The 23487-nt window shown below is 42.3% G+C and overlaps 1 long non-coding RNA gene across 1 annotated transcript; it reads left to right on the forward strand.

Annotated features, from left to right (window-relative positions):
• The first annotated feature begins 7480 nt into the window (after positions 1-7480).
• LOC116969292 lies at positions 7481-9353 on the forward strand. The gene is made up of 3 exons (XR_004410716.1): positions 7481-7938; positions 8881-8884; positions 9322-9353. It is a non-coding gene; the product is annotated as an uncharacterized LOC116969292 (long non-coding RNA).
• The last annotated feature ends 14134 nt before the right edge of the window (positions 9354-23487 follow it).

Raw genomic sequence — 23487 nt, forward strand, 5'->3', positions numbered from 1 at the left:
ATTCATTTTACTCACCAGTACATAAAACCTACTCAAGGATAGATTATTTTTTAGTAGACTCAAAACTTATCCCATTTACCTATAACTCGCAATATCATAATATCATAATCTCAGGCCATGCTCCACTAACATTTATGATTAAACTAAACGGAATGGTAGAGACACAGTCACAATGGAGACTTAATCCCCAAATCTTAAAAGAAAAGTTATGTAATGAATACCTCAAAAAACATATTAATCTGTTTTTTGAGGCTAATGATAGCCCTGAAATCTCTGCTTCCCTTCTTTGGGAAACATTTAAAGCATTTGTGCGAGGAGCATTAATCTCTTCTCAATCATTTCTTAACAAAGAGAATAGGGCCAAACAACAGAAATTGGAAATGGAAATAAGGCAATTAGACATAGAAAATGCAGCAGCACCATCCATGATAAAACACAATAAAATTGCAGTACTGAAATATAAATTGAGCAAGATATACTCAGACCAAGTTATAAAACGTTATCAACATGCACTGACAATTTAATAACTCTGGCACTGGCCACTTGAATCAGCTGCCCTGGACATTTTAATGACTGTTTTTACTGTATTTTAATGTTGCTGTTTTACCTGCTTTTAACTATTTATACTTTCATCAGGGACTGGATTGTTTTTACTGTTATTATGTGTGAAATGTTTAAGTTTTTTTATGTGCGATGCTCCGTTATTCCCTGGGAAACGTCTTCTCATTTTGCACTGTACAATTGTTGCTTTGCAAGATGACAATAAAGGTTGATTGATTGATTGATTGATTGATTGATTGATTGATCATCGTTACTTTTTTGCACATCTTTCATTCATTCATTCTCTATCTCTCTACATCACCATCGATATCTCTCGTTTCCCTGACTCTCAGTCTGCTGAAGGGTCTTGGCCCGAAACGTCACCCATTCCTTCTCTCCAGAGATGCTGCCTGAGTTACTCCAGCATTTTGTGTCCACCTTCAATACTCAGTACCCTGACTGATGAAGGCAAATCTATCAAAGTCCTTCTTTACTACCTTATGTACCTATGACACCATAATCAAGCAATTTGATGCCTGTATTCCTAGATCAGTATCTACACTTCACGCTGCCTCGGCAAGGCCAGCAGCATCATCAAGGACTAGTCTCAGCCCGGTCACTCCCTCTTCTCACCTCTCCCATCAGGCAAGAGGTACAGAAATGAGAAAACACACCTCCAGATTCAGGGACAGTTTCTTCCCAGCTGTTATCAGATAACTGAACCGTCCTCTCACCAACTAGAGAGCGGTCCTGACCTCCCATCTACCTCATTGGTGATCCGCGGACTATCTTTAATCGGACTTTTTTCTTATTTTATTTTTAAATAATAAAACAGGAATAAGGAAGAAAAGAGTAGAAAAGAGGAGATTGGCATAAGTGGTGTATGAGATGGAAAGATAGGCCGACAGAAGAAAGAGGAAGAAGTAGAAAGCGAAAGAGACGAAAAAGAGAAAAGAAAAAAAAAGAAAAAAAAAGGAGATTGAAAACTATATATACCTATTTTATGTTCCAGGCCACTCGTCACCTGATTCTGAAACATTTTATTTCTATGGTTGTGTTGCACCATATGCTTGTAAGAAGTCGATAAAAGGAGACCAAATCAATAAGAATTGGTCTGCTTTACCTGCTAGAAGGAGTCGCATTTCTTCCAGATATGCCGTTTCCGACATATTTGAAATCCACATTTTGAGCGTTGGTGTTGGCGCATTTTTCCAAAATTTAAGTATAAGTTTTTTTCCGTTATTAAACCATGATTAAGTAGAGATTTTTAAAACGTATTTAGCTTATTCCCATCTTCCATTGATCCAAAGACAATCATTTCTGTGTAAGGTTCAAGTCTTCTATCAAATAGTTTTGTAAAAATTTCAAAAATTACATTCCAAAATGTGTAAAGTTTTATACAGGAGACAAAAGAGTGTGTTATAGTGGTATTCTCAGATAAGCATTTATCACAGATGGGAGAGATATTTGGATAGATGTTATTCAATCTTGTTTTCGAGTAGTATAATCTATGTAAAGTTTTAAATTGCTTTTAAAGTATGTTTTGCAGTAATCGAACATTTATGTATATATCTATCAGGTGTTTTTCCCATGTTTCTTTCGAAATTTCTATCTGTAGTTCTCGTTCCAAATCTGCTCTGATTGCCCCTGTCGATGGTGATCCTATATTTAAAATTATATTATATACGTATGATATTAAATTGCATGAATCTGCCTTAATATTCATTGCTTCATCTAATAACTCTAGTTAGACTTTGATATCCTTGTATATGTTTTTTGAAATAGTCTCTAATTTGAAGGTATTTCAAGTATTGGTTATTTTTCAAGTTGTATTTTAATTGTAATTGTTGAAATTATAAAAAATATCCCATTTTATACAAGTCTCCAATCCTTTTAATTCCTAATCTTTCCCAATAGGTATACGTTTTGTCAGTGAAAGATGGTTTAAATGAGGGATTATTTACTATTGGAGATAAAAGCGATAAGTTTCGTAATTTCAAAGTTAGTTTTATTTGTTTCCAAATTCAAATTGTATTCTGGATAATTGGGTTCTTCTTGTATATTGTGCTGTTTAATTTTATCAGGGAGAAGAGGATCGCCCCTATATTAAAAGGAGAACAGTCCTCTTTCACCATTCTTATCCATTCTGCCTGTTGGGCAGAACTGTCCAACCAAAAATTATATTTTTAATATGTACTGCCAAGTAGTAGTATAAAAAGTTCAGAAGTGTCAGTCCCCCTAATTCTTTAGGTTTACACAGGTGTTTTCTTTGAATTCTGTGCAATTTGTAGTCCCATATGAAGTTTGTAATATTGGAGTAATTTTTTTAAGACATTTTTTGGTAAGTATATTGGTATTGATTGAAATACATATAATATTTGTGGTAGAAAAATCATTTTTATAGCATTTATTCTACCTATTAAAGACATCGGTAAGGTTTTCCAGAATTAATCGACGCATTTAATTTAGTCAGTAAAGGCATAAAATTTGCATTAAATAGTGATTTATATTTTCTAGTAATTTGGATACCCAAATACTTAAATTTTTCTGTTGCAATTTTAAATGGAAATTTTAACAGGTGTGTCGAATCTTGGGGTTTTAACGTCATAATTTCACTTTTATTCCAATTTATTCTGTATCCTGAAAAGGAGCCAAATTCCTCTATTAAATTTTGTATATTTGGTATACTGAGTTGCGAGTTTGTAATGTATAATAATACGTCGTCTGCGTATAGTGAAATTTTATTATTTGAGTCTTTGGTATTATATCCCCGAATATTCAGATGGTTTCTTATACTTTCTGCTAGAGGCTCTATCACCAGGGCAAATAGCAGGGGTTCCGCTCTGGACCACTTGGACAACAAAAACTCATATGTCATCGATTACAGCTTGGCATTTAATACAATCATCCCCTCCAAGCTGGTTACCAAACTCGCAGAACTGGGTCGCTGCGCATCCCTCTGCAATTGGATCCTCGACTTCCTCATTCACAGACCACAGTCTGTTCGTATTGGTGGTAATGTGTCAGCCTCGATAACAATCAGCACGGGAGCACCTCAAGGCTGCGTGCTCAGCCCCCTGCTGTACTCACTCTATACTCATGACTGCGTAGCCAGTCACAGTGTGAACTCCATCATCAAGTTCGCTGACGACACCACTGTTGTGGGGCGTATCACTGATGGGGATGAGTCAGAGTATAAAAGAGAGATCAAGCAACTGTCCATATGGTGCCAGCGCAATAACCTGGCCCTGAACACCAGCAAAACCAAGGAACTGATTGTGGACTTTGGAAGGAGTAGGAGGGGCACCCACAGCCCCATTTATATGTTTGAAAGGGTCAAGAGCTTCAAATTCCTGGGCGTGCACATCTCTGAAGATCTTTCCTGGTCCGAGAACACTAATGCAATTATCAAGAAAGCTCATCAGCGCCTCTACTTCCTGAGAAGATTACGGAGAGTCGGTTTGTCAAGGAAGACTCTCTCTAACTTCTACAGGTGCACAGTAGAGAGCATGCTGACCAGTCCATCATCGGCTCTGACCTTCCTTCCATCGAGGGGATTTATCGCAGTTGCTGCCTCAAAAAGGCTGGCAGTATCATCAAAGACCCACACCATCCTGGCCACACACTCATCTCCCTGCTACCTTCAGGTAGAAGGTACAGGAGCCTGAAGACTGCAACAACCAGGTTCAGGAATAGCTACTTCCCCACAGCCATCAGGCTATTAAACCTGGCTTGGACAAAATTTTGATTATTAATAACCCATTTTCTGTTATTTGCACTTTATCAGTTTATTTATTCATGTGTGTATATATTTATATTATGGCATATGGACACATTTATCTGTTTTGTAGTAAATGCCTACTATGTTCTGTGTGCTGAAGCAAAGCAATAATTTTATTGTCCTATACAAGGACACATGGCAATAAACTCACTTGAACTTGAACTTGATAATGCACACCCCTGTCTGTTGCCCCATTATAAATGAAATTTTAAAGATAACATATTGTTAGTCAGTATTCTGGATGTCGGCTTGTCATATAATAATTTTATCCATGAGATAAAATCCTCTCCCATGTTAAATTTTTGTAATACTTTGTACATATATTGCCATTCTACTTGATCAAATGTTTTTTCTGCGTCCAATGAAATAATTGATACATCTTCTTCTTCAGTTTTTTGTGAATACATTATATTAAACAAGCGTCTCAAATTATTGGCCGAGTATCTTTTAGGTTTGATCCGAATTTATTAATTTACTAATGTATTTACTCAAAACGTTTTTGCTAGTGTTTTCTGATCTGTGTTTAAGAGTGCTATCGCTCTATATGAACCTGGTTCTTCTAGATCTTTATCTTTTTTTGGTATAAGTGTGATCGTTGATTCAGCTAATGTTTCTGGTAGTGTATTTTCTTTAAAGGCATGAGTATATAGATTTTGTAGGCGCGGAGATATTATCTCGTAGAATTTTTTGTAGAATTCATTACTAAAACCATCTGGTCCTGGTGTTTTACCATTTTTCAGCGAGTTTATTGTTTCCTCTATTTCTTTAAGTGTAATCTGAGCTCCTAACTCCTCTTGTTCCAACAACGTAAGTTTTGGAAGGTTTCACTTATCTAAGAAATTTGTAATTTTAATGTTATCTGCTACGGTTTTAGATGTATATAAATTTTGATAAAATTGAGTAAATCTTTTATTAATTACTTTAGGTAATGTTAATAATTCACCCTTATCTGATTTAATTTTTGTAATTCTATTTTCCTTTTCTCGTGTTTTCAGCTGACGTGCTAAAAGTTTATGTGGTTTATCGCCAAATTCAAAGTTTTCCTGTTTTGTAATTTGAAATAATCTTATTACTCTTGCCGATAAGATTTAATTTAATTTAAATTTCAATAAAGTTATCTTATTGTGTTTGTCTATGATTGGGTCTTTGGCATTATCTAGGTCTAATTGTTTAATTTCTTGTTCTAACTGCAATTGTTCTATATTATTCTTTTTATTTTGGAAGGCTTGATATGAAATTATGACTCCTCTGATAAATGCCTTGAAAGTTTCCCATAATAACGAAAGTGAAACACCTGTTCTATCGTTAGTCTCGAAGAAAATTTTCATCTTTTGTTTCAAATATATACTACCTTGTGGCTTGTTTAGAATTTGGGGGTTAAATCTCCAAAATGCTTTTTTATCCATCATTCCTTCTACTTTTAATTTAAAAAAGTTAACAGGGAGTGATCAGAAATAATACTATTATGATATTTAGGGTTAATTGTTGTTTTTAATATTTTTATTATTTTATACCACTTTTTAACCAAATAGAACAAAACAAAAAAAGAGAAAGAAAATAAAGCAAAAAAACAAAAAACAAAAAAAAAAAAAAACAAAAAAAAACAGGAAAAGAAAAAAAAAAAAAAACCGCCAGACATAACAGTATTGGTACAATCCACATGGTGCTACACAGTCATGCATTGCAAGAGCAGAAGTAAAGGTCACAGGACTACATCACTGCAGATAATATGAAATTATGAAATTATTGGTCTTTGAGATGGTTGATAAATGGTCCCCAAACACTTAAAAAGTTGTTTGGTACCTTGAAGTTGTAGAAAAGTATCCTTTCCATCTGTATGATTATTATCATTTCATTGAGCCATTTTTCGAAGCAGGGGAGTGTGGATGATTTCCAGTCTGTTAGGATCATTTTCTTGGCTGCCACCATACCAAGCATCAGTGCTTGTTGTTCTTCAGACGTGAAGTACAAAGCAGTCTCTGAGCATCCAAAAAGTGCCAGTTCTGGATCAGGGAGAATATCTTTTCCATAGACCCCAGAAAACCACTTAAATATTTCAGACCAGTATCTTCCGGAAGTGGCGGCGCTGTGATACGGCTGCGGCTCGCCTGCAGTCTGTCTGTTTTTACTTTTTTGTGTTGTTTTTTTTGTCTAGTTTAGTAATTTTTTTGGTTATTAGGTGGTGTTATGTGTGTGGGGGGAGGGTGAAACAGGGCTTTCTGTCTCTTCCTTCGGGGGAATGCGACTTTTTTGTCGTATCCCCCTTCTCTTCCCCCGTCTGCGCTGAGGCCTAATGGCGGAGCTGGCGGCCTCCAACCTGCGACCGACCTCGAGGGTCCGGAGGTAGAACCAGCCAGGACTCACCAACGCGAGGCTGGCCGTCTTCGAGCTGCGGCGGCGTTCGGGCAGCGGCACGACTCGGCGCTCCTGTGAGGGCGGACGGCGCGGGGCTGAGACACTCCCGTGCGGGCGGCACAGCTACCGGTTGGAAGGCGCTCCCGTGGGGGCAGCCCGGTGCGGGGCTGAGACGCTGCCGTGTGGGTGGCCTGGCTACCGGCTGGAAGGCGCTCCCGATGGGGCGGACCGGCTCCCGGCTGGAAGGTGCTCCCGTGGGGGCAGCCTGGTGCGGGGCTGAGACGTTGCCGTTGCCGTGTGGGCGGCCCGGTGCGGGGCGGAGACGGTGCTCCGGTGGCTGAGGCGGCGTTCTGGCGGCGGCGACCTGGATCCGGGGCTCGGCCGCGGGCCAGTGGATGACAATGTCGGGAGCTCGCAGGTCACAGGTTGATGCCTGTTTTCCGGAGCACCCGTTGCAACAGCTGCGTCCGCTGGACTGGAGGGCGGCAGCTTCGACCACAGCTTCGGCCGCGGAGCTTGAACCGCGGGACTGACTTACCATCGCCCGGTGGGGTATCGCCTCGGCGCAGAGGGAGAAGAGGAGGGAAGAGACAGTAACTCTAAGTCTTTTGCCTCCATCACAATGAGGAGGTGTTTGGTGAACGCACTGTGGTGGATGTTAATTTGTGTTTATTGTGTGTTGTTATTATTACATGTATGGCTGCAGGCAACAACATTTCGTTCAGACCGAAAGGTCTGAATGACAAATAAAGGATTCAATTCAATCAATTCAATTCAATTCAATTCAATTCAATTCAATTTGTATATGAGGACAGAGCCAGAAAATATGTGTTAAAGAACCATCTGCACTTTTGCATCTGTCACATAATGGAGAAATAGCTGGGTAGATTCGATGTCATTTGGTCTTTGAGTAATGGAGTCTGTGGATGACTTTAAACTGGATCAGTTTATACCTGACATTGATCGAACAAGTTTGGATTCTGGTCAGACCTTCATTCCAAATGTCGTCAGACACCTCGAAATTCAGCTCAGTAGACCAGGCTTTTTTCAGATGGGTAGTGGATACAGAGGTGGTGAATAGACTCACAAAGCGAGATATTAGATGTTTGGAGTCTGGAGGAAGCTGCAGGAGCTCATAGAGTGGGCAACTGTCAGGCATGGTTTGAAAATTTGGAATTTGATCTTTAACGTAGTGCCTAATTTGGAGATAGCGAAAAAAATGAGAGTTGGAAAGGTTAAATTTTGATTTCAGCTGATTAAACGTCAGTTTGACGTCAGTGGTGGGCAAATTAATGGAAAGGATACTTAGAGATAATATATATAAGCATCTGGATAAACAGGGTCTGATTATGAACAGTCAACATGGATTTGTGCCTGGTTTGACTAATATTCTTGAATTTTTTGAAGAGGTTACTCGGGAAATTGATGAGGGTAAAGCAGTGGATGTTGTATATATGGACTTCAGTAAGGCCTTTGACAAGGTTCCTCATGGAAGGTTGGTTAAGAAGGTTCAATGGTTGGGTATTAATGGTGGAGTAGCAAGATGGATTCAACAGTGGCTGAATGGGGATGCCAGAGAGTAATGGTGGATGGTTGTTTGTCAGGTTGGAGGCCAGCGACTAGTGGGGTGCCACAGGGATCTGTGTTGGGTCCACTGTTGTTTGTCATGTACATCAATGATCTGGATGATGGTGTGGTAAATTGGATTAGTAAGTATGCAGATGATACTAAGATAGGTGGGGTTGTGGATAATGAAGTAGATTTTCAAAGTCTACAGAGAGATTTATGCCAGTTGGAAGAGTGGGCTGAAAGATGGCAGATGGAGTTTAATGCTGATAAGTGTGAGGTGCTACATCTTGGCAGGACAAATCAAAATAGGACGTACATGGTAAATGGTAGGGAATTGAAGAATGCAGGTGAACAGAGGGATCTGGGAATAACTGTGCACAGTTCCCTGAAAGTGGAATCTCATGTAGATAGGGTGGTAAAGAAAGCTTTTGGTGTGCTGGCCTTTATAAATCAGAGCATTGAGTATAGAAGTTGGGATGTAATGTTAAAATTGTACAAGGCATTGGTGAGGCCAATTTTGGAGTATGGTGTACAATTTTGGTCGCCTAATTATAGGAAGGATGTCAACAAAATAGAGAGAGTACAGAGGAGATTTACTAGAATGTTGCCTGGGTTTCAGCAACTAAGTTACAGAGAAAGGTTGAACAAGTTATGGCTTTATTCTTTGGAGCGCAGAAGGTTAAGGGGGGGACTTGATAGAGGTCTTTAAAATGATGAGAGGGATAGACAGAGTTGACGTGGATAAGCTTTTCTTACTGAGAGTAGGGAAGATTCAAACAAGGGGACATGACGAGAATTAAGGGACAGAAGTTTAGGGGTAACATGAGGGGGAACTTCTTTACTCAGAGAGTGGTGGCTGTGTGGAATGAGCTTCCAGTGAAGGTGGTGGAGGCAGGTTCGTTTTTATCATTTAAAAATAAATTGGATAGTTATATGGACGGGAAAGGAATGGAGGGTTATGGTCTGAACGCAGGTGTATGGGACTAGGGGAGAATACGTGTTCGGCATGGACTAGAAGGGTCGAGATGGCCTGTTTCCGTGCTGTAATTGTTATATGGTTATATGGTTAAGCGAAGCAAACTTTTTGTCAATATATAGATCTCTGAGGGTCACAAGGCCCTTGTCCCTCCAGACAGCAAACACCCCACCCGTCTGTGATGGCAAAAAGGAGTGGTTGTGAGATATGGGGGTGTAAATAGAGACATTTGACAATGTACTGAAACTTCTTATCTGATTTAAAATTCGAATAGAATTTCTTAAAATAAAGTTCTCATCAACCAACTTATGTGGGGATTCTGTTTTGGAAAAAAGCAAAGTACAGAGGGAGGAATTTCTCACTACTGTGTTTTCAATGTTTAGCCACAAAGGGGCATTATTATTATTAATCAAAGGTTCATCTGGGAATCCCCATTGCCAGTAAATCAGAGCTCTAGCATTGGCTGCCCAATAGTAGTGCCTAAATATAGGAAGGCCCATGCCTCCCTCATTTTTTGGCTTTTGAAGATGCGCCTTTGATATACGGTGGGCTTTATAGCCCCAAATGAATGGAAGGATAATGGAGTCCAGTTTTTTTTTTAAATGATGAAGTAAGAAAAATTGGTAGATTTTGGAATAAATATAAGAATCTAGGAAGAGACACCATCTTGATAGCGTTAATACGCCCCACTATAGACAAGGGTAAAATTCTCCATTTCTCTATGTTCAGTTTTAACTTTGTAATCATATCAGCGTAGTTAAGTTTGAATATGTTTGGGGTTTAGGGGTATTTTGAGTCCTAGATATGTAAAATGGTCATATACTATCTTAAATGGTAGAGCCTCAAGAAAATCTGAATCTATATTGTCTGATAAAGGCATAAACTTGCTCTTACTCCAGTTGACTGTGTATCCAGAAAGCTTGCCAAATGATTTAATAAAATCTAACAAGGGAAGAACAGAGGCTTCTGGATAGGAGAGATATAGTAATGTGTCATCGGTGTAGATGTGCCTTTAACATAGTGACCTCACCACTACTAACCACTCCCTATATCACAAGCATAAATGTAACCTCCCCACCCCTTGATCGCTCTCTAGCTCGTGTGACGGACCACGTACAGCTAGTGCAGTATTGTTTGTGTATTACTAATAAACGTAGTAAAGACAACAGTGCGTTATTGAAGCTCTTTACATGGTGTCACAATCGTGACTCTGCGCCTCCTGTTTTCCTGTTTTTATTTTTTTGACCCAGTTACCCATTCCTTTTCTATCTCCCGTGCCATGGCTACCTCGTGCCGCAAACCAGATCCTCTTGTCTTCGACTCGGACATTGCCCACCGTTGGTATGTCTTTAGACGCGACTTTCAGCACTACGTGACGATTGCCCATCCCGCAGCCACTGCCGAGATGCGGGCGTCTCTCCTCCTCAACATAGCCGGCCCAGCTGCCCTGGAACGATCCGAGTCGTTTGTCTATGCTGCAGGTGAAGATGCACGAGACCCGGTATGTCTTATGGCTAAGTTCACCGCGATGTGCGACATCCCCACTAACTGTATTCTAGAGCGGTTCAAATTGTTCAATCGGCGTCAGATCATTGATGAGTCCGTTGACAACTACATCGCCGCGTTGCGACACATGGCCAGACGTTGTCGCCTGGACGCTCTCACACCAGACCAAGTGACCAGGGATATTCTTGTGTATGGCCTTTTAGATTACAAGCTTAGGGCTGAACTTCTGCGGAAGCCCGACCTGTCCTTAGACGAGGCTCTACACGCCGCCCGCATGGCTGAGGCTGTCGCCTCGGCATCGTCGCCTGCCGGTCATGACATTAACTTTGCCAGTGCTGCTGCCCGCCGGCGGTACACTGGCCCGCCACGGCAACAGGTCTCCCCTGCCCCCGGCATCGGCAGCCCACGGCGTTGCCCCAACTGCAACTTTTCCTCCCACCAGTTTAATGTGTGCCCGGCTTTGGGAAAGACATGTAATTTTTGCAGGAAGTTAAACCATTTCTCTGCAGCTTGCCGCTCCAAGGGCAAGCCAGTACCCGCTCCACGGAGAATGTTAAACAACATTGCACAGGCTGATAGCGAGTTTGGTTCCCAGCACCAGCCTGACGAACTCCCTTTGTCTGATACCAGTTCCTCCCAGGGGGAGGCCAGCATTTTTGCGCTCTTAGATGCACATGCCCTGATAGCGGACCCTTCGGTCAGAGTTACTGTTAATGGTTCGACCTTCTCCGCGAAACTAGACATGGGGGCAGTTACAAATGTAATGTCAATAAGCCTTTTCAAAAAGATTAGAACCGATGAGAAAGTGACTATTGACAACTCCCGCCTACATGCCTACGGGGGAGGGGTTCTCGTTCCCGTGGGAAAGGCAACCCTGCACTGCAAGATCCTGCAGGCCTCTCGGCCCCTCACTTTCTACCTGCTAGACTCTGACAACGTTACCTTGCTGGGTGCCCAGGCATGTCAAGACCTCGGCCTGGTCACCTTCCACCGTGATATCCGCCAGGTGCGGACCCTCATGGACCCCCTGCGTGAATACCCCGACCATTTCGACGACAAGCTGGGCAAGCTGCCCAGCTGCTACAAGATTGTCGTCGACCCCGATGTCGAACCTGTGATCCGCCCGCCGCACCGCGTCTCCTTCGCCATGAAGGACAAGGTGGAATCAACGTTGCGTGACATGGTCACCTGGGGCATCCTCAAAGAGGTGAGCGATCCCACCCGGTGGGTCTCCACCATGGTCGTTGCCGCGAAAAAGGACAAAAGTGAAATTCGCATTTGTATCAACCCCAAGGACCTGAACCTGGCGATCAAACGCCCGCACTACCCTATGCGAACTGTAGAGGACGTCGCTGCACAGGTCGGTCCGGCCACTGTCTTTTCGGTCCTCGACGCCAAGAGCTCGTTCTGGCAGATACCGCTGGACGAGCGATCCTCCTACCTGACCACCTTCAGCACGCCTTTTGGACGGTTCCGCTTCCTCCGTATGCCATTCGGGATCAACTCCGCCAGCGAGGTGTTCCAGCGGACCATGGAGCAGCTGTTTGCCGGTCTGCCGTGTGCCATAATCGTGGACGACATACTGGTCTACGGGAAGGACGTGGCCGAGCATGACCTCCACCTTCGTCAAGTCCTGGACCGGGCTCGTGATATAAACCTCAAGCTCAACCCCAAGAAGTGCCGTTTCCGCGTCCCGGAGGTCACGTACGTGGGTCACGTTTTCACTGCCTCGGGTCTGAAGCCTGACCCGCAGAAAACGGCTGCCGTCTCCAGTATGTCCTCGCCCACCGACGTGCCCAGCCTGCAGCGTTTCCTGGGCATGGTCAACTACCTGGGGAAGTTCATCCCCGACCTCAGCGAACTGAGCGCGCCCTTGAGGGAACTGACCAAGAAGGACGCCGCCTGGGTTTGGTTCCCGCACCATCAGTCGGCTTTCGAAGCCCTGAAGTCCCAGTTGGTCCGCGCCCCCACTCTCAAATTTTTCGACCTGAAGCGCCCCATCGTCCTCACTTGCGATGCCTCGAAGTTCGGCCTCGGTGCCGCCTGCCTGCAGCTCTACGTCAAGCTGCAGCTACCTGTCTCCTACGCTTCCCGCACCATGACCTCTGCTGAGCAGCGTTATGCTCAGATCGGGAAGGAGCTCCTTGCCGTGGTGTTTGCCTGCTCGAAGTTCAAGGATTACATCCTAGGCAACAACTTCGTTATCGAGACTGACCACCAGCCGCTGGTCACCATCCTGAATAAGCCGATACACGCCGCCTCATCCCGCCTGCAGCGTTTAATGCTGCAGCTCCAACGCTTCACCTTTGAAATTGTGTACCGCAAAGGCAAGGACATGTTTGTGGCCGATACGCTGTCCCGTGCACCCCTGCTATCCACTGCCCAACACCCATACGAGTCGTCCGACCTGATGGTGCTTAACCTTAACATTGTGCCTTCTCAGCAGATGCAATCCCTGGTCCAGCACACTGCCCTGGATCCTGCCCTGCAGCAGCTTGCCGACGTCATCCGGCAGGGCTGGCCAGACCGTCGTTCATCCTTACCTGCCGGTGCTGAACCGTACTTCCTTATCCGCGACGAGCTTGTCCTGCACGACGGCGTGGTGGTGAAGGGACACAAGGTGGTCGTGCCCGCTGCGCTGCACGCTCACTATTTTGAGTCCGCCCACCACGGTCATCCTGGGGCCGAAGCCACTCTGTCACACGCCCAGAGTCAATTCTACTGGCCCGGCATGGCCCAAGACATCCGGGACAGGGTCTCCGCCTGCGCTACCTGCAATAGCCTCGCTCCCCGTCCGCAACGCCAGCCACTTCTGCAACAGCCTGCCCCTGAACTTCCCTGGATGGCCCTCGCCACCGACATTTTCGAGTGGCGTGGCAAGCACTTTCTGGTCCTCGTTGATTCCTATTCCAGCTGGTTCGAAGTTGATCAGCTGCACTCCCTCTCCTCTTCGGCCGTCATTGGCAAGCTGCGCCGCCACTTCGCAACCTTCGGCTCCCCGGCGACCCTCCAATCTGACAACGGCAGCCAGTTCACCAGTGCCGAGTTCCGGGGTTTCGCCGCCAGCTGGAACTTCCGACATTACACCAGCAGTCCAGAGTACCCGCAGAGTAACGGCCTGGCGGAGCGCGCTGTCCGCAGTGCCAAGGACTTGCTGGAACATTGCAGACTGTCCGAATCCGATTTTTACTTAGCCCTTCTCAATCTCCGTAACATCTCCCGCGACACTGCCCTGGGCTCGCCAGCCAAACGGCTGATGTCTCGCACTACGAGACCTCCGCTCCCTGTGACCCAGCGGTCCCTCGTGCTCTCTCCCCTCCAGCCTGCTGCTGTCCAGGAGCGCATTGCTCACAAGCACGAAGTGCAGAAGCGCTCCCACGACCAGTCCTGCCGCCCCCTTCCGCGTCTGTTCCCCGGCCAAGTCGTCCGGATGCAGTCCCCCTCAGGTCCCTCAAAGCTTGCCACCGTTGTCGGTGATGCGGGATCGCCACGCTCCTACCTGGTCAACCACGACGGCACCATTTACCGGCGGACCCGCCAACATCTTCGGCCTGTCAACGAGCCTCCTCCGCCGCCTGCCGTCCCTTTCTCCCCTCCCCTGAACGAAACACTGCCTGCCGCCCCGCGCTTGCCGCGGTCCCTGCCTTCCCAGCTCTTTCAGCCTCACTCGCCGCCTGCTTCCCCTGGCTCGCCTGCCCGTCCACCCGATGCCACCCCTATTTCCCCTCCACTGCCTCCGCCGGCTCCTTCTCCTCCGGGTTCCCCGGCTCCTTCCACCGCTCCGGCTCCTGCTCTTCCTGCAGAGGGAGGAGATGGCGAGCTGCGGACCCGGTCCGGCCGACTGGTTAAGCTGCCTGTCCGTTATGGTGAATTTGCTTAGCTGTATGCTCCTCTGCTTGTTTAACTGTTTGCCTACCTGCTCGTAGCGCATGAGACGTGGTCGCTATGTCACTACTGTATTGCTTGTTTCCAAGGGAAAGGATGTAGATGTGCCTTTAACATAGTGACCTCACCACTACTAACCACTCCCTATATCACAAGTATAAATGTAACCTCCCCACCCCTTGATCGCTCTCTAGCTCGTGTGATGGACCACGTACAGCTAGTGCAGTATTGTTTGTGTATTACTAATAAACGTAGTAAAGACAACAGTGCGTTATTGAAGCTCTTTACAATCGGCGTAAAGCCCCACACAACTTTCCACGTTCCCCACCTTTATACCCCTGATGTTTGGGTGACTCCTGACACCTATTGCGAGGGGCTCCAGAGCAATATCAAAGAGTAAGGGGGACAGAGGATCTCCCTGTCTGACCCCACGTTGTAAGTCAAAAGGTCCAGATTTATCATTATTAGTGAGGATGGATGATGTCGGACAAAGATACACCATTTTGACCCACGCAATAAAGGAATCCCCAAACCCAAATCTTTTAAGTGCCTCAAACATATAGGGGCCCTCTATCTGATCGAACGCTTTTTCGGCATCTAAGGATAAGATGGCCGCTCTGGAATCCCCCTCTTGGTGGAGCTATATAAATTATTCAGGAGTCGACGCACATTACAAAACGAAAATCTAGCTGGAATAAACCCTGTTTGATCAGGGTGTATAATTGATGAAATATGCTTCCCCAGTCTATTAGCTAGTATTTTTGTGATAGCCTTTTGATCAAAGTTGAGGAGAGCAATAGGCCTGTAGCTGCCAGGTTCCGTTTTATCCTTGTCTTTTTTAACAGGATACATATATTTGCCTCGTACAGGGACTTCGGAAACCTGTTATTCTTAATCGAATCATTGATCATCCTGATTAGGAGTGGGACAAGCGACTTATGAAATGCCTTATAGAATTCGCAACCAAATCCATCTGGTCCAGCCGCATTACCGGAGGGAAAAGATTTAATAGCCTCAACTAGCTCGCTTTCTAAGAAATTTGAATCCAGTTCTAGCCTGGCTGATTCATCTAGTTTTGGCAAACTGAGGGAGTCAAAGAAACCTGCAAAATCTGCATTAGTGGCCCGCGTTTTAGCAGTATATAATTCTGAATAAAATACTTTGAAGCGGTTGTTTATTTCTTTAGGATTGGTAAGCAAATCACCCGTTTTGGATTTGATTTTATGGATTGCACGACTCGCCTGTTCCCCTTTTAATTTAGGGTTAATTGTATACGGAATTAATTTCATGTCTACCAAAAAATAGTCAATTCGTGAATATGTTTTATGTACTGATGAGTAAAACGTGTATTCCCTTCCAACTGGATTAGCAATTCTCCATACGTCTGTTATATTTGTGTTTTTTATATATGTATTTAGGAGTTTGCTCGTATTAGATTTTATATTACTCCTTTTGTGTTTTGCCGATATATCAAAATATGGATCTAGGACACAGTTGAACCCCCCCCCCCCCCCCCCCCCCCCCCCCCCTATTATCACATTTTGATAATTAAACTCTGAAATCCTATCCAGAATTTTATTAAGGAATTGAGGGTTGTCAAAATTAGGCGCATAAATGGTTATCATAGTAAGTGGAGTGGAGTAAATTGCTCCCGTAACTATGAGATACCTCCCCTCTTTATCTGATATGATGTTCTTGGATTTAAATGGTATACCTTTACGAATAATAATAGCCATCCCTCTAGATTTAGAAATAAGGAATAATATGTTTGTCCGATCCAATTTTCCTTCAATCTTATCCGTGTTTGATGTTTCAGACTGGATAGACTCGGCTTGTACTCGCTAGAATTTAGAAGATTGAGGGGGGATCTTATAGAAACTTACAAAATTCTTAAGGGGTTGGACAGGCTAGATGCAGGAAGATTGTTCCCGATGTTGGGGAAGTCCAGAACAAGGGGTCACAGTTTAAGGATAAGGGGGAAATCTTTTAGCACCGAGATGAGGAAAAAAAAATTCACACAGAGAGTGGTGAATCTCTGGAATTCTCTGCCACTGAAGGTAGTTGAGGCCAGTTCATTGGCTATATTTAAGAGGGAGTTAAATGTGGCCCTTGTGGCAAAAGGGATCAGGAGGTATGGAGAGAAGGCAGGTACAGGATACTGAGTTGGATGATCAGCCATGATCATATTGAATGGCGGTGCAGGTTCGAAGGGCCGAATGGCCTACTCCTGCACCTATTTTCTATGTTTCAGATGTGTTTCCTGCAGAAAAATTATGTCAGAATTAAGTGATTTAATTGGGCGAATATCTTGCCCCTTTTAATTGGTTCATTAGCGCCCCTTATATTCCAACTACAAAACATGATTCCTCCTGTCTTCTTCTGTTTATCGTCTTACATTGTGAATCATTTTATTACCCTTAAGTCATATGGTGCAACCAAGTACCTCAGGACTCTAGGTGTTGGGCTGGTCATCCAGAACTGTTGAATTTATTTGACATCTCCTTTCCAAAGTAAACCTTAAAACCAACAAGAAAGAGTGAAGTGATGAAAAAATAATAATAATAATATTAATTTAAAAAAGTGGTGTTAAAGTAAGAAAAATGTATTTAAGACAATTTTAACATTTATTGTTTACTCTAATCACAAACACTCATCGTTACAATCTTTGCCAAATTTAATAAAGCTATTTAATAAAACTTGTTCGCCTTGTTGTACATGATTATTCTTCAATGAAAATAGACACAAAAACCTGGAGTAACTCAGCAGGTCAGGTAGCATCTATGGAGAAAATAAATAGGTGACGTTTCGGGTCGAGACCCTTCTCCAGACTGAGGAACTTACATTGGTGAGAACAAACGTAGACTGGGCGATCATTTCGCTGAACTCCTTCGCTCGGTCCCCCTGGGTCTACTTGATCTCCTGGTTGCTAAACACTTTAACTCCCCCTCCCATTCCCACTGATATTTCTGTCCTGGGCCTCCTCCACTGTCAGAGTGAGGCCAAATACAAATTGGAGGAATAGCACCTCATATTTCGCTTTGGGCAGCTTACACCCCAGCGGTATGAACATTGACTTCTCAAACTTCAAGTAACTCTTGATTTCCCTCTCTCTCCATCCCTCCCCTTCCCAGTTTTCCAACCAGTTTGACTCTCCTCCTGATTAAATTTTATCTTTGTATGCCTCGTTGCCTCCTTCCCCTAGCTAGCAATGATCTATACTATTTTCCTTGGCTTTCATCCAATTTGATCTTTCCTTTCCACACTTTACAATTTACAATTTATTTGTTGTTATTTCAACCTCATTGAGGTTCAAACAAAATTTGGTTTCTGCAGTCATACACACAAGAAAAAGAACCAAGACACAACACAATTTACACAAACATCCATCACAGTGAATCTCCTCCTCACTGTGATGGAAGGCAAAGTCTTATCTCTCCTCTGCACTCCTCATTCTCCACCCGATGTCAGAGTCAAAGCCCCCGGCGGGTGATGGTAAATAAGTCCCGCGGCCATTAAAGCCGCGCCGGGTGATGCAAGGCCGTGCTCCGGGTCTTGGTGTTGGAGCCCCCGGCGGGCGCTAGCAAGTTCCGCGGCCATTTAATGCCGCGCCGGGCGATGTAAGGCCCCGCTCCAGGTAATTTTAAACCCCGCAACTTGGGCGGGAGAAGTCGCCGTTGGGGAAGCCCCGAAAAGCGGTCTCCCACCAGGGATCCGCGGGCTCCCGGTGTCACCGTCCACCAGACCTGCGGTAAGCTTCCGAATCTCCGGGGTCAGGCCGCAGCATCGCGCCACCACCGCTCCTCCCACTCCGAACTCGGCCAGCTCCGCGATGGTGAGTAGGTCCACAGGCTCCGCGACCGGAGCCCCAGGTCGTTCCGGTTGGAGGCCGCTCCACGATGCTCGGCCCCAACGACAACGGAGACCAGACAGAGAAAAGGTCGGGTTCTCCGTACAGGGGAAAGATTTAAGTTCCCCCTCCACACACATACACAGTTAAAAAAAAAACTACATTCAAATGAGACAAAAAATAAAAAACGAGACGGACTGCAGAGGCCGCTGCGACAGGAGTCGCGCCGCCCACCACCTACCCTTCCTTATCTCTGAGTCTCCCCCTCCCTTGACTCTCAGTCTGAGGAAGGGTCTCGACCCTTTTTGCAGCAATACATAGAAGTACCTACTAGAGAAGGGGCGGTGCTGAACCTCCTGTTAGGAAATGAGACGGGTCAGGTGGCAGAGGTATGCGTTGGGGAACAGTTAGGGACCAGTGATCACAATACCATTAGTTTCAATATAATTATGGAGAGGGTCAGAACTGGACCTAGGGTTGAGATTTTTGATTGGAGAAAGGCTAACTTTGAGGAGATGCGAAAGGATTTTTTTTTTTTTTAATATATTTTTTTATTAAAGGTAATCAATTACAATGCTTCAAACAACTTTATATCAAATTAATTCAATTTGCATTAAGTAAAACACTAGTAATACTTATCTACTATTTTTTTAGAAATAATGATAGAAAAAGAATAGAACAGTTATAAATCATTAAGAGAGTGATTAAATAATAATTTGATTATATATAAGAAAGAAAATATAAACTAAAAAAAAAAAAAAAAAAAAAAAAAAATTGAAAAACCACAATATGTATTGTTAATAACACTACTACAAGTGATAGTATCAATAAAGACATATATGCTAATTCCAATATAAAAATGAATTATTCTCACCAAATCCCGCAGGGTGCACGCCGAGCTGTGTTGCCAAGAACAGCTACTTCTCTAAATACTGTATATATGGAGACCATATCTGTTCAAAAGAATTATACTTGTCCAATAGGACAAATCTAATTCTTTCCAGATGTAACGTCTCCATCGTCTCTGTTGCCCACATTTTGGTTGTGGGGGATAATGTTCCCTTCCAAAATTTCAATATGATTTTTTCCCAATTATCAAACAGTAATCAAAGAAATTTCTTTGATTTACTGTAAGTGATAGATGTAAATCCGGAATTCCAAATATTATTAGCTTTGGGTTAGGGTCCAATTTAACTTTAATGACTTCAGAAATAACTTTAAAATTTCTGTCCAGTATAATTCAATTTAGGACATGTAACGAAACTATGTATTAAATTTGCCTCTGCTTTCTTGCACTTATCACAAATAGCGGAGAGATTCGGAAAAATACTATTTAATTTAGTTTTCGAATAATGTAACCTATATAATACTTTAAATTGTATCAATATATGTCTGGCGTTTAATGAACACCGGTGTATTCGTTGTAGACTTTCTTCCCAGTTTTCTTTTGTTATAGCCAATCCCATTTCATTTTCCCATGCTTGACGATATATTTCCGTTATTGGATTCTCCTTATCCAAAATGATGTTATATATATAGGCTATTAATTTTTCTGTATTTGGATATAAATTAAACAGTTCGTCTAACAATCCTGCTTCTTTATTTTTATAATCTTGTGTATTGGATTTAATATAATCTCTAATTTGTAAATACCTAAACAAATGTTGTGGAGACAATCCATAAATATCTTGTAACTCCTGGAATAAAAGAAATTTTCCTTTTCTATAAAGGTGTTCTATCCTTGTAATTCCTAAATCATCCCATTGTTTAAACCCCCCATCTAATATAGCAGGTTTAAACGATGGGTTATTCATAATTGGTAATCTAAATGAGAGATTATCCAAATGTAGAGTCTTAACTATTTGTTTCCAAATACGTCTATTATTATATATTATTAGGTTGTCTTTATAATTTTTTTTTTGTACTTCCGTTGGTGCAAAAATTATCGAATTATTGAAAGGTAGACAGTCTTCCTTTTCTATATTTAACCATGTCGGTTCATGATCCATATTTACCCACCAGAAATTCATATTCTTAATCTGAACAGCCCAAAAATAATATAAAAAGTTTGGAAGTGCTAATCCTCCATTTATCTTAGCTTTGCATAGATGTTTTTTATTTATTCTGTGATTTTTATAATCCCAAATAAAACTATTAACAATATTATCAATTTTTAAAAAAAAAGTTTTCGGAAGAAAAAAAGGAATAGCCTGAAACAAATATAACAACTGTGGTAGAAATACCATCTTTATGGCACTTATTCTACCAATCATGGATATAGGAAGTGTTTTCCAATATAAAATATTTTTTCTAAGTTTATCTAATAGTTGAGGATAGTTGGATTTTATTAATGAGTTATGAGTTTTAGTTACGTTAATCCCTAAATATTTAAGTTTGTCTGTAACTACTTTTAATGGGTATTGTTGTAATGTATTTAGATTTATTCCTGTTATTGGCATAATCTCGCTTTTATCCCAATTAATCCTATACCCAGAAAATGCACCAAACTTAGTTATAATGTTTAGCAGGTTGGGAATACTAATTTCCGGTTTTGTAATATAAATCAAAACATCATCTGCATATAAAGAAATTTTATTAATTGTTGTATCAGTATTATAGCCATATATTTCAGGTTCAGATCTAATTTTTTCCGCCAATGGTTCTATCACCAATGCGAACAATAAGGGTGATAACGGACATCCCTGTCTGCATCCCCTAGAGAGTTTGAATTTGGCTGATAAAATTTGGTTAGTCAAAATTCTTGCAATAGGATTCGAGTATAAAATTCTTACCCATTTACAAAATCTATCCCCCAATTGAAACTTTTCCATTATATTAAATAAATACATCCATTCCACCTGATCAAACGCTTTTTCTGCATCTAATGATATAACCGCTAGTTCCGTATCTCGTATTCTTTTTGAATATATAATATTAAACAAGCGTCTGAGATTATGGGATGAATAACGTTTTGGGATAAAACCTGTTTGATCATAATGTATTAATTTAGAGATCACTAAACTTAATCTCCTAGATAAGACCTTAGTTAATATTTTTTGGTCTGTATTTAAAAGGGCAATCGCTCTATATGATCCAGGATCTTCCAATCCTTATCTACTTTAGGGATGAGTGTAATTGTGGATTCATTTAGAGATTCTGGTAATTTTCCTTGGTCATATGCATATCTATACATTATTTGTAATCTTGGAGAAATCAGATCTTGAAATTTTTTATAAAATTCTGCACTCAGGCCATCCGGGCCCGCTGCTTTTCCGTTCTTTAGCGAACTAATTGATTCTATAATGTCTTTTACTGTTATTTCAGCATTTAACAATTCTCTACCTTCCTGATCTAAGCTATTGATTTGACATTCTTGTAAAAATATTTCCATACTATCTGTTTGTCCTGTTTGATCTGAGTATGGAAATATATTGATTACTCCAAAAGATATTAATGATAGATTTTTACAATATTATAAAAATCTTTATTCGTCAAAACTAACAGGACAAGCGAAAGGATTTAAAAGGAGTAAATTGGGACATTTTGTTTTATGGGAAAGATGTGGAAGAGAAATGGAGTACATTTAAAGGTGAAATTTTAAGAGTACAGAATCTTTATGTCCCTGTTCGGTTGAAAGGAAATAGTAAAAATCGGAAAGAGCCATGGTTTTCAAGGGAAATGTGACACTTGGTTCGGAAAAAAGAGGGAGATCTACCATAATTATAGGCAGCATGGAGTAAATGAGGTGCTTGAGGAGTATAAAGAATGTAAAAAAAATCTTAAAAAAGAAATTAGAAAGCTAAAAGAAGATATGAGGTTGCTTTGGCAAGTAAGGTGAAAGTAAACCCAAAGGGTTTCTACAGCTATATTAATAGCAAAAGGATAACGAGGGATACAATTGGTCCATTAGAGAGTCAGAGTGGACAGTTATCTGCAGAGCCAAAGAGATGGGGGAGATATTGAACAATTTCTTTTCTTCGGTATTCACCAAGGAGAAGGCTATTTAATTATGTGAGGTAAGGGAAACAAGTAGAGTAGCTATGGAAACTACGCGATTCAAAGAAGAGGAAGTACTGACACTTTTGAGAAATATAAAAGTGGATAAGTCTCCAGGTCCGGACAGGATATTCCCTAGGACATTGAGGGAAGTTAGTGTAGAAATAGTAGGGGCTTGACAGAAATATTTCAAATGTCATTAGAAACGGGAATAGTGCCGGAGGATTGGCGTACTGCGCATGTTGTTCCATTGTTTAAAAAGGGGTCGAAGAGTAAACCTAGCAATTATAGACCTGTTACTTTGACGTCAGTGGTGGGCAAATTAATGGAAAGGATACTTAGAGATAATATATATAAGCATCTGGATAAACAGGGTCTGATTAGGAACAGTCAACATGGATTTGTGCCTGGAAGGTCATGTTTAACTAATCTTCTTGAATTGTTTGAAGAGGTTACTCGGGAAATTGATGAGGGTAAAGCAGTGGATGTTGTATATATGGACTTCAGTAAGGCCTTTGACAAGGTTCCTCATGGAAGGTTGGTTAAGAAGGTTCAATGGTTGGGTATTAATGGTGGAGTAGCAAGATGGATTCAACAGTGGCTGAATGGGAGATGCCAGAGAGTAATGGTGGATGTGTGTTTGTCAGGTTGGAGGCCAGTGACTAGTGGGGTGCCACAGGGATCTGTGGTGGGTCCACTGTTGTTTGTCATGTACATCAATGATCTGGATGATGGTGTGGTAAATTGGATTAGTAAGTATGCAGATGATACTAAGATAGGTGGGGTTGTGGATAATGAAGTAGATTTTCAAAGTCTACAGAGAGATTTATGCCAGTTGGAAGAGTGGGCTGAAAGATGGCAGATGGAGTTTAATGCTGATAAGTGTGAGGTGCTACATCTTTGCAGGACAAATCAAAATAGGACGTACATGGTAAATGGTAGGGAATTGAAGAATGCAGGGTGAACAGAGGGATCTGGGAATAACTGTGCACAGTTCCCTGAAAGTGGAATCTCATGTAGATAGGGTGGTAA

This window comes from Amblyraja radiata, unplaced genomic scaffold (genome assembly GCF_010909765.2).
Source record: "Amblyraja radiata isolate CabotCenter1 unplaced genomic scaffold, sAmbRad1.1.pri S148, whole genome shotgun sequence".
Classification (NCBI taxonomy): Eukaryota; Metazoa; Chordata; class Chondrichthyes; order Rajiformes; family Rajidae; genus Amblyraja; species Amblyraja radiata.